Source organism: Oncorhynchus nerka, unplaced genomic scaffold (assembly GCF_034236695.1).
Source record: "Oncorhynchus nerka isolate Pitt River unplaced genomic scaffold, Oner_Uvic_2.0 unplaced_scaffold_1017, whole genome shotgun sequence".
Lineage (NCBI taxonomy): Eukaryota > Metazoa > Chordata > Actinopteri > Salmoniformes > Salmonidae > Oncorhynchus > Oncorhynchus nerka.
In genome coordinates, this window is record NW_027040283.1 from 184,489 (window position 1) to 196,824 (window position 12,336).

Consider the following 12,336-nt stretch of genomic DNA (forward strand, 5'->3'; position numbering starts at 1 on the left):
TAGTACGGCTCTGCAGATGTTTGTCTTGCAGATGGTACATTTTATGTTTAGGTTTTCAATATCACAAATGGTTTCAGACTGGCATATGGCGCTGGTTATTGATTTGGCACACATTAAAGAATTTCTTCCCAAGTGTTTTGACATTGGTCCTGCTGAACCTTGAGTTGAAGGAGAGGCCAAAACGCAGCGCTAATTCATGTCAATGAAGAAACTATACATGAAAACTAACAAAACAAAGAAATAAAGGTCAGTTGAAAAGAAAATGACTAAAAGAAGACTACCCAACGTCCAATATACGTTTGGTTTTAGTTGAAGGTTTTAAATATTTATTTTCGGGTTGTTGTTAATAATGACTTGAAAACAACTTAATTTCAATGTTCTTGCAGTTTAGACACATTGACTGTTGTGGAAAATATTGAATCAACTATTTCACCAAAACCAGAACCTGTGAATTCAACTAGACTTTATTACAAACAGTAACAAAGCTGAACAATTCCATGGAAGAACTGACTCTTCATTCTTAGTACTTGGCTTTTATACAGTCTGACCCTGACATAACATTCTAACCACTAGGCTGCTGCCCCAATAATACACTAAATACATGTAATATAGCCTATACAGTCTGACCCTGATATAACATTCTAACCACTAGGCTACCCTGCTGCCCCAATACTACACTAACTACATGTAATATAGCCTATACAGTCTGACCCTGATATAACATTCTAACCACTACCCTGCTGCCCCAATAATACACTAAATACATGTAATATAGCCTATACAGTCTGATCCTTATATAACATTCTAACCACTACCCTGCTGCCCCAATGTTGTGACAGGTGATATTCTCCTGGAACAGACAGCATCACAGGCGATATTCTCCTGGACCAGACAGCATCACAGGTGATATTCTCCTGGACCAGACAGCATCACAGGTGGTATTCTCCTGGACCAGACAGCATCACAGGTGATATTCTCCTGGACCAGACAGCATCACAGGTGATATTCTCCTGGACCAGACAGCATCACAGGTGGTATTCTCCTGGACCAGACAGCATCTCAGGTGGTATTCTCCTGGACCAGACAGCATCACAGGTGATATTCTCCTGGACCAGACAGCATCACAGGTGATATTCTACCTGACCAGACAGCATCACAGGTGATATTCTCCTGGACCAGACAGCATCACAGGTGATATTCTCCTGGACCAGACAGCATCACAGGTGATATTCTCCTGGACCAGACAGCATCACAGGTGATATTCTCCTGGACCAGACAGCATCACAGGTGATATTCTCCTGGACCAGACAGCTGGGTGAATACACTATATATACAATAGTATGTGGACACCCCTTCAAATTAGTAGATTGGGCCATTTCAGCCACACCAGTTGCTGACAGGTGTTTAAAATTAAGCCCACCGCCATGCAATCTCCATAGACAAACATTGGCAGTAGAATGGCCTTAATGAAGATCTCAGTAACTTTCAACGTGGCACCGTCACAGGATGGCACCTTTCCAACAAGTCAGTTTGTCAAATTCCTGCCCTGCTGGAGCTGCCTGGTCGACTGTAAGTGCTGTTATTGTGAAGTGGAAACATCTGGGACCAACAACGGCTCAGCCAAGAAGTAGTGGGCCACACAAGCTCACAGAACAGGACCGTCGAGTGCTGAAGAGGGTAACGTGTAAAAATCATCTGTACTTGGTTGAAACACTCACTAACGAGATCCAAACTGCCTCTGGAAGCAACATCCGCACAAGAAACTGTTTGTCAGGAGCTTCCTGAAATGGGTTTCCACGGCCGAGCAGCTGCATACAAACCTAAGATCAATATGGGCAATGTCAAGCGTGGGCTTGAGTGGTGTAAAACTCACAGCCACTGGACTCTGGAGCAGTGGAAACGTATTCTCTGGAGTAATGAATCATCTTCACCTTCTAGCAATCCAACACACTAATCTGGGTTTGGAGGATGCCAGGAGAACGCTACCTGCCCCAATGCATAGTGACAACTGTAAAGTTTGGTGGAGGAGGAATAATGGTCTGGGGTTGTTTTTCATGGTTCTGGCCCCTTCGTTTCAGTTAAAGGAAATCTTCGTGAAAAATCGTCATGAATGGTTAGTTGAGATTGTTGTGGAAGAACTTCACAAAGCCCTGACATTAAAAACGTCAAACACCTTTGGGATGAATTGGAACGCTGACTGACAGGCCTCATCGCCTGACCTCACTAATGCTCTTGGAATGGAAGCAAGTCCTCGCAGCAATGTTCCATCATCTAGAAGAAAGCCTTCCCAGAAGAGTGGAGGCTGTTATAGCAGCAATGTTCCAACATCTAGTGGAAAGCCTTCCCAGAAGAGTGGAGGCTGTTATAGCAGTAATGTTCCAACATCTAGAGGAAAGCCTTCCCAGAGGAATGGAGGCTGTTATAGCAGCAAATGGGGGGGACTAAATCCATGCAAATGCCCATGATTTTGGATTGAGACGTTTGACGAGCAGGTGTCCACATACTTTTGTTGATTGCGTGTATATACTACAGGCATGCAGGCAGGCCCTCCTCTCCTCTTCTCCCCCCTCTCCTCTCCTCTCCTCTCCTCTCCTCTCCTCTCCATCTTCTCCCCCTCCTCTCCTCCCTTATCTCCTCTCCTCTTCTCCCCCTCTCATCTCCTCTCCCCCCTCCTCTCCTCTTTTCCCTTCTCTCCTCTTCTCTTCTCCCCCTCTCCTCTCCTCTTCTCCCCTCTCATCTCCTCTTCTCCCCCTCTCCTCTTCTCCCCCTCCCCTCCTCTCCTCTTCTCCCTTCTCTCCTCTCCTCTTCTCCCCCTCTCCTCCTCCTCTTCTCCCTTTCTCTCCTTTCCTCTTCTCCCCTCTCCTCTCCTCTTCTCCCTTCTCCTCTTCTCTCCTCTTCTCCTTCTCTCCTCACCCCTTCTCCCTTCTCTCCTTTCTCCCTCCTATCCTCTCCCTTCTCTCCTTTCCTCTTCTCTCCCCTCTCCTCTTCTCCCTTCTCTCATCTCCTCTTCTCCCTTCTCTCCTCTCCTCATCTCCCCCTCTCCTCTCCTCTTCTCCCTTCTCTCCTCTCATCTTCTCCCCCTCTCATCTCCTCTTCTCCCCCTCTTCTCTTCTCCCCCTCCTCTCCTCTCCTCTTCTCCCTTCTCTCCTCTCCTCTTCTCCCCTCTCATCTCCTCTTCTCCCCCTCTCCTCTCCTCTTCTCCCCTCCTCTCCTCTCCTCTCTCCCCCTCTCCTCTCCTCTTCTCCCTTCTCTCCTTTCCTCTTCTCCCCCTCTCCTCTCCTCTTCTCCATTCTCTCCTCTTCTCACCTCTTCTCCCTTCTCTCCTTTCTCCCTCCTATCCTCTCCCTTCTCTCCTCTCCTCTTCTCTCCCCTCTCCTCTTCTCCCTTCTCTCCTCTCCTCTTCTCTCGCCTCCCCTCTCTTCTTCTCCCTTCTCTCCTCTCCTCTTCTCCCTTCTCTCCTCTCCTCTTCTCCCTTCTCTCCTCTCCTCATCTCCCCCTCTCCTCTCCTCATTTCCCCCTCTCCTCTTCTCCCCCTCTCCTCTTCTCTCCTCTTTTCCTCCCTCTCCTCTCCTCATCTCCCCCTCTCCTCTTCTCCCCCTCTCCTCTTCTCCTCCCTCCCTCTCTCTCTTCTCCCCCTCTCCTCTCTCCTCCTCCTCTCCTCTCTCCTCCCTCTCCTCTTCTCCCCCCTCTTCTCTCCTCTTCTCCCCCTCTCCTCTTCTCCTCCCTCTCCTCTCCTCTTCTCCTCCCTCTCCTCTTCTCCCCCCTCTCCTCTCCTCTTCTCCCCCTTTCCCCTTCTTCTACCTCCCCTTACTTTATTTAATATAAATTAAAGGATGGGAGGGAGACAGAGAGGGGGAGGGGAAGGGAAGTAGGGTAGAGAGGGAGGAGGGGGAGAGAGAGAGAGAATATATTTTTATCACTGTCTTCTCACCAGTGATGTCATCATAACCAGTAACCTGTTCCTCTCTTGGCCCAGCCTGACCCTGACATACAGCATCAGGCCTGTTGAGTTGACTTGGGTAACAGACCTCTAGCTTCTACACCACATCCCCCCTTCTCCTGCTCTAACATGAGACCTCATCAGTACTCATTTTGGGTGCTGGTACTGTTTATATTTAGGTGCTGGAACATTAAGCCAATATTCTATAAGAGGTGAACTCAATCAGTAGAAAGTTAGATGTGATATTATAGGACACTATGTGTAACTTTGCTGCTCTGTCAGCAGTTTCCTGTGGAGTTTTTTTGAACATATCAGTTTGCTGTCGTGTGTTCAACCACTGATCCAAGATAAATTGCTAAGAAGTTAATCTCACATCAAAGACCCAACGAATGAATGACATAGAAGTCATATAGCCGAGCAGTACGTTCCAGTCTTCAGTCCTCTCTACATGACAGTAGACTTGTTTCGCTCAGTGGAGCCCCAGTTAGAGACAGATATGATACCTGCAGTGGTACTGATGACCCTGTTGTGGAGCAGAGGTAAGATGCTGTTATACTGATATACACTTGTGACAGTTATTGAGATATGATGTAATATTGTAAGATATATTATAATTTGCAGGGTTAGTAAAATAACATGCAACTGGAAGCAGACAGTAAAATGTGTCTCAAAGCAGGACAATGATGTGATCACCTGTAAATGTACTTTACTGTAGTCTAACTGTCCATCTGGGGACAGGCACTAATGTCAGTTAAGTTGTGATGGTGTCATGTGTCTGACTGTTGTATATTCAGTGTCAAGATCAACAGGTCCAACACTATATGTCACGGAGAGAGAGAGAGAGAGAGAGAGAGATGAGAAGAGAGGAGGGGTGGGGAGCGAGATTTGAGGAGGAGGAGAGAGAGAGGGTAGGGAGAGAGATTTGAGGAGGAGGAGAGAGAAAGGGAGGGGAGAGAGAAAGGGAGGGGCGATGGGAAAGGAGGGCATAGAGCAAAATAGGTGAGAGAGGAGGGTAGGGAAGAGAGAGTAGGGTAGAGAGAAGGGTAGAGTAGAGAGGAGGGTAGGGGATAGAGGCTAGGGTAGAGAGAAGGGGAGGGGAGAACAGAGGGAAAGGGAGAGTGGAGGATAGGAGAGAGAAGGGTAGAGTAGAGATGATGGGAGGGAGGGGATAGAGAGATTTGCGGAGGAGAGAAGAGGGTAGTGGAGAGAGGAGGGTAGGGGAGAGAGGAGGGTGGAGGAGAGAGGAGGGTAGGGGAGAGAGGAGGGTAGGGGAGAGAGGAGGGTGGAGGAGAGATGGGGAATGTGTTTACACATGGGTGTTGTTGCACCATACCACTGTCATCCCCATCATATCATGAAAGGTCATGTTATGTTGATTTAACCTCTGCCTCTCTCTTTCTCTCTTCCTCTGACTCCTCCCTTTCTCTCTATCTCTCTCTCTGTCTGTCTCTCCCTTTCTCCTCTGTCTCTCTCTTTCTCCTCAGATCTCCAGGCTCAAAGCGTCAGTCCACCAGGTAGGTAGAGTATAAATCTACAGTGATTATAGCAGTTCAATATTAGTCAACTTTATTATACCACATGAAGAAAGTCATGTGTCCATACAAACCATTCTAAAACCCAATAACAAGTAGTGTTTTATGGAACTACTTATACTTGACATATTATATATTATATTGGTCTGATGTTAGAGTAGGAGAAGGGGGGTGTAGATGATAGAGGTCTGTTACTAAGGCAACAGGTCTGATGCTATCTGTCAGGAAGAGAGAGAGAGGAACAGAGAGAGAGAGAGAGAAGGCGTGGAGAGAAAGTGAGATGTCAACAGAGATAGGGCTGACAGACTAACATGCAGCCAACTGAATATCTTGTCTTTACTGACTTCTCACAAGTGATGTCATCAAAACCAGCAACCTTTTCCACTGTTGGTCCGTCTCAGCTTGACCCCTGACCTCTGAAATGAATGATTTAAAAAATGATTAAAAACAAATTAAATTAGATTTAATCTCATCTGCAAAGAGAGTTACACATTTGCATGGAAGGGGAATGTACACTACATGACCAAAAGTATGTGGACACCTGCTCATCTAACATCTCATTCCAAAATCATGGGAATTAATATGGAGTTGCTCCCCCCCTTTGCTGCTATAACAGCCGCCACTCTTCTGGGAAGGCTTTCCACTAGATGATGGAACATTGCTGCGGGGACTTGCTTCCATTCAGCCACAACAGCATTAGTGAGGTTGGGCGATTAGGCCTGGCTCTCAGTCGGCGTTTCAATTCATTCCTAAAGGTATTCAATGGGGTTTAGGTCAGGGCTCTGTGAAGGCCAGTAAAGTTCTTCCACATCGATCTCAACAAACTATTTCTGTATGGACCTCGCTTTGTGTACAGGGGCATTGTCATGCTGAAATAGGAAAGGGCCTTCCCCAAACTGTTGCCACAAAGTTGGAAACACAGAATAGTCTAGAATGTCATTGTATGCTGTAGCGATTAGATTTCCCTTCAATGAAACTAAGGGGCCTAACCCGATCCATTAAAAACAACCCCAGACCACTATTCCTCCTCCACCAAACTTTACAGTTGGCACTATGCTTTGGGGCAGGTAGCGTTCTCCTGGCATCTGCCAAACCCAGGTTTGTGGTACGGACTGCCAGATGGTGAAACGTGATTCAACACTCCAGAGAAAGTGTTTCCACTCCAGCAGACGCTTGGCATTGCACATGGTGATCTTAGGCTTGTGTGCTGCTGCTCTGCTGTAGAAACCCATTTCATGAAGCTTCAGACGAACAGTTCTTGTGCTGAAGTTTCTTCCAGAGGAAGTTTGGAACTCGGAAGTGAGTGTTGCAACCGAGGACAGATGATTTTTACACGCGACGAACTTCAGCACTCGCGGTCCCGTTCTGTGAGCTTGTGTGAGCTACCACTTCGAGGCTAAGCCACTGCTGCTCCTAGACGTTTCCACGTCACAATAACAGCACTTACAGTTGACCGGGGCAGCTAAAGCAGGGTGGAAATTAGACCAACAGACTTGTTGGAAAGGTAGCATACTATGATGGTGACGTGTTGATTGTCACTGAGTTATTCAGTAAGGCCATTCTACTGGCAATGTTTGTCTATGGAGATTGCATGGTGGTGTGCTCATTTTTTTGTTTAATCAACCACAAGGCTGGGGGAGAGAGATAGTTCTTACTCACTGACAGCCTGAGGAGTAGACAGGGGGGAGGGAGAGAGAGAGAGAAAGATAGGAGAGAGAGATAGTTCTTACTCACTGACAGCCTGAGGAGGAGACAGGGGAGGAGGGAGAGAGAGAGAGATAGTTCTTACTCACTGACAGCCTGAGGAGGAGACAGGGGAGGAGGGAGAGAGAGAGAGATAGTTCTTACTCACTGACAGACTGAGGAGGAGACAGGGGAGGAGAGAGAGAGAGAGATAGGAGAGAGATAGTTCTTACTCACTGACAGACTGAGTAGGAGACAGGGGAGGAGGGAGAGAGAGAGAGAGGAGAGAGAGATATATATTACTCACTGACAGCCTGAGGAGGAGACAGGGGAGGAGGGAGAGAGAGAGAGATAGTTCTTACTCACTGACAGACTGAGGAGGAGACAGGGGAGGAGAGAGATAGAGAGATAGGAGAGAGATAGTTCTTACTCACTGACAGACTGAGTAGGAGACAGGGGAGGAGGGAGAGAGAGAGAGATAGGAGAGAGAGATATATATTACTCACTGACAGACTGAAGAGGAGACAGGGGAGGAGGGAGAGAGAGAGATAGGAGAGAGAGATAGTTCTTACTCACTGACAGACTGAGGAGGAGACAGGGGAGGAGGGAGAGAGAGAGAGATAGGAGAGAGAGATAGTTCTTACTCACTGACAGACTGAGGAGGAGACAGGGGAGGAGGGAGAGAGAGAGATAGGAGAGAGAGATAGTTTTTACTCACTGACAGACTGAGGAGGAGACAGGGGAGGAGGGAGAGAGAGAGATAGTTCTTACTCACTGACAGCCTGAGTAGGAGACAGGGGATGAGGGAGAGAGAGAGATAGGAGAGAGAGATAGTTCTTACTCACTGACAGACTGAGGAGGAGACAGGGGAGGAGGGAGAGAGAGAGAGATTTACTCACTGACAGCCTGAGGAGGAGACAGGGGAGGAGGGAGAGAGAGAGAGATAGGAGAGAGATAGTTCTTACTCACTGACAGCCTGAGGAGGAGACAGGGGAGGAGGGAGAGAGAGTGAGATAGGAGAGAGAGATAGTTCCTACTCACTGACAGCCTGAGGAGGAGACAGGGGAGGAGGGAGAGAGAGAGATAGGAGAGAGAGATAGATATTACTCACTGACGGACTGAGGAGGAGACAGGGGGTGTGGGAGAGAGAGATAGGAGAGATAGATAGTTCTTATTCACTGACAGACTGAGGAGGAGACAGGGAGGAGGGAGAGAGAGAAATAGGAGAGATGGATAGTTCTTATTCACTTTCAGACTGAGGAGGAGACAGGGGAGAAGGGAGAGAGAGAGATAGGAGAGAGAGATAGTTCTTACTCACTGACAGACTGAGGAGGAGACAGGGGAGGAGGGAGAGAGAGATAGTTCTTACTAACAGACAGCCTGAGGAGGAGACAGGGGAGGAGGGAGAGAGAGAGATAAGAGAGAGAGAGATAGTTCTTACTCACTGACAGACTGAGGAGGAGACAGGGGAGAAAGGAGAGAGAGAGATGGGATAGAGAGATAGTTCCTACTCACTGATAGACTAAGCAGGAGACAGGAGAGGAGGGAGAGAGAGAGATAGGAGAGAGAGATAGTTCCTACTCACTGACAGACTGAGGAGAAGACAGGGGAGGAGGGAGAGAGAGAGATATGAGAGAGAGATAGATATTACTCACTGACAGACTGAGGATGAGACAGGGGAGGAGGGGGAGAGAGAGAGAGATAGTTCTTACTCACTGACAGACTGAGGAGGAGACAGGGGAGGAGGGAGAGAGAGATAGTTCTTACTAACAGACAGCCTGAGCAGGAGACAGGGGAGGAGGGAGAGAGAGAGATAAGAGAGAGAGATAGTTCTTACTCACTGACAGGCTGAGGAGGAGACAGGGGAGGAGGGAGAGAGAGATAGTTCTTACTAACAGACAGCCTGAGGAGGAGACAGGGGAGGAGGGAGAGAGAGAGAGATAAGAGAGAGAGATAGTTCTTACTCACTGACAGACTGAGGAGGAGACAGGGGAGAAGGGAGAGAGAGAGATGGGATAGAGAGATAGTTCCTACTCACTGACAGACTGAGCAGGAGACAGGACAGGAGGGAGAGAGAGAGATAGGAGAGAGAGATAGTTCCTACTCACTGACAGACTGAGGAGAAGACAGGGGAGGAGGGAGAGAGAGAGATAGGAGAGAGAGAGATAGTTCTTACTCAATGACAGACTGAGGAGGAGACAGGGGAGGAGGGAGAGAGAGATAGTTCTTACTAACAGACAGCCTGAGGAGGAGACAGGGGAGGAGGGAGAGAGAGAGATAAGAGAGAGAGATAGTTCTTACTCACTGACAGACTGAGGATAAGACAGGGGAGGAGGGGGAGAGAGAGAGAGATAGTTCTTACTCAGTGACAGACTGAGGAGGAGACAGGGGAGGAGGGAGAGAGAGATAGTTCTTACTAACAGACAGCCTGAGGAGGAGACAGGGGAGGAGGGAGAGAGAGAGATAAGAGAGAGAGATAGTTCTTACTCACTGACAGACTGAGGAGGAGACAGGGGAGGAGGGAGAGAGAGATAGTTCTTACTAACAGACAGCCTGAGGAGGAGACAGGGGAGGAGGGAGAGAGAGAGAGATAAGAGAGAGAGATAGTTCTTACTCACTGACAGACTGAGGAGGAGACAGGGGAGAAGGGAGAGAGAGAGATGGGATAGAGAGATAGTTCCTACTCACTGACAGACTGAGCAGGAGACAGGAGAGGAGGGAGAGAGAGAGATAGGAGAGAGAGATAGTTCTTACTCACTGACAGACTGAGGAGGAGACAGGGAGGAGGGAGAGAGAGAGAGATAGGAGAGAGAGATAGTTCTTACTCACTGACAGACTGAGGAGGAGACAGGGGAGGAGGGAGAGAGAGATAGTTCTTACTAACAGACAGCCTGAGGAGGAGACAGGGGAGGAGGGAGAGAGAGAGATAAGAGAGAGAGATAGTTCTTACTCACTGACAGACTGAGGAGGAGACAGGGGAGGAGGGAGAGAGAGAGAGATTTACTCACTGACGGACTGAGGATGAGACAGGGGAGTGAGGGAGAGAGAGAGATAGTTCTTACTCACTGACATACTGAGGAGGAGACAGGGTGTGTGGGAGAGAGAGATAGGAGAGAGAGATAGTTCTTACTCACTGACAGACTGAGGAGGAGACAGGGGAGGAGGGAGAGAGAGATAGTTCTTACTAACAGACAGCCTGAGGAGGAGACAGGGGAGGAGGGAGAGAGAGAGAGATAAGAGAGAGAGATAGTTCTTACTCACTGACAGACTGAGGAGGAGACAGGGGAGAAGGGAGAGAGAGAGATGGGATAGAGAGATAGTTCCTACTCACTGACAGACTGAGGAGGAGACAGGGGAGGAGGGAGAGAGAGAGATAGTTCTTACTCACTGACAGCCTGAGTAGGAGACAGGGGAGGAGGGAGAGAGAGAGATAGGAGAGAGAGATAGTTCTTACTCACTGACAGACTGAGGAGGAGACAGGGGAGGAGGGAGAGAGAGAGAGATAGGAGAGAGAGATAGTTCTTACTCACTGACAGACTGAGGAGGAGACAGGGGAGGAGGGAGAGAGAGAGATAGGAGAGAGAGATAGTTTTTACTCACTGACAGACTGAGGAGGAGACAGGGGAGGAGGGAGAGAGAGAGATAGTTCTTACTCACTGACAGCCTGAGTAGGAGACAGGGGATGAGGGAGAGAGAGAGATAGGAGAGAGAGATAGTTCTTACTCACTGACAGACTGAGGAGGAGACAGGGGAGGAGGGAGAGAGAGAGAGATAGGAGAGAGAGATAGTTCTTACTCACTGACAGACTGAGGAGGAGACAGGGGAGGAGGGAGAGAGAGAGAGATAGGAGAGAGAGATAGTTCTTACTCACTGACAGACTGAGGAGGAGACAGGGGAGGAGGGAGAGAGAGAGATAGGAGAGAGAGATAGTTTTTACTCACTGACAGACTGAGGAGGAGACAGGGGAGGAGGGAGAGAGAGAGATAGTTCTTACTCACTGACAGCCTGAGTAGGAGACAGGGGATGAGGGAGAGAGAGAGATAGGAGAGAGATAGTTCTTACTCACTGACAGACTGAGGAGGAGACAGGGGAGGAGGGAGAGAGAGAGAGATTTACTCACTGACAGCCTGAGGAGGAGACAGGGGAGGAGGGAGAGAGAGAGAGATAGGAGAGAGATAGTTCTTACTCACTGACAGCCTGAGGAGGAGACAGGGGAGGAGGGAGAGAGAGTGAGATAGGAGAGAGAGATAGTTCCTACTCACTGACAGCCTGAGGAGGAGACAGGGGAGGAGGGAGAGAGAGAGATAGGAGAGAGAGATAGATATTACTCACTGACGGACTGAGGAGGAGACAGGGGTGTGGGAGAGAGAGATAGGAGAGATAGATAGTTCTTATTCACTGACAGACTGAGGAGGAGACAGGGAGGAGGGAGAGAGAGAAATAGGAGAGATGGATAGTTCTTATTCACTTTCAGACTGAGGAGGAGACAGGGGAGAAGGGAGAGAGAGAGATAGGAGAGAGAGATAGTTCTTACTCACTGACAGACTGAGGAGGAGACAGGGGAGGAGGGAGAGAGAGATAGTTCTTACTAACAGACAGCCTGAGGAGGAGACAGGGGAGGAGGGAGAGAGAGAGATAAGAGAGAGAGAGATAGTTCTTACTCACTGACAGACTGAGGAGGAGACAGGGGAGAAAGGAGAGAGAGAGATGGGATAGAGAGATAGTTCCTACTCACTGATAGACTAAGCAGGAGACAGGAGAGGAGGGAGAGAGAGAGATAGGAGAGAGAGATAGTTCCTACTCACTGACAGACTGAGGAGAAGACAGGGGAGGAGGGAGAGAGAGAGATAGGAGAGAGAGATAGATATTACTCACTGACAGACTGAGGATGAGACAGGGGAGGAGGGGGAGAGAGAGAGAGATAGTTCTTACTCACTGACAGACTGAGGAGGAGACAGGGGAGGAGGGAGAGAGAGATAGTTCTTACTAACAGACAGCCTGAGCAGGAGACAGGGGAGGAGGGAGAGAGAGAGATAAGAGAGAGAGATAGTTCTTACTCACTGACAGGCTGAGGAGGAGACAGGGGAGGAGGGAGAGAGAGATAGTTCTTACTAACAGACAGCCTGAGGAGGAGACAGGGGAGGAGGGAGAGAGAGAGAGATAAGAGAGAGAGATAGTTCT

At 48.7% G+C, this 12,336-nt stretch overlaps 1 long non-coding RNA gene across 2 annotated transcripts in view; it reads left to right on the top strand.

Annotated features, from left to right (window-relative positions):
- The window catches only part of LOC135570225 (uncharacterized), an 88,936-nt gene that overhangs the window by 51,579 nt on the left and 25,021 nt on the right, over positions 1-12,336 (top strand). For both annotated transcript variants that reach the window (XR_010463459.1, XR_010463460.1), the window contains one exon: positions 5,425-5,454. This is a non-coding gene — a long non-coding RNA (uncharacterized LOC135570225). The remainder of the gene's footprint in view (positions 1-5,424; positions 5,455-12,336) is intronic.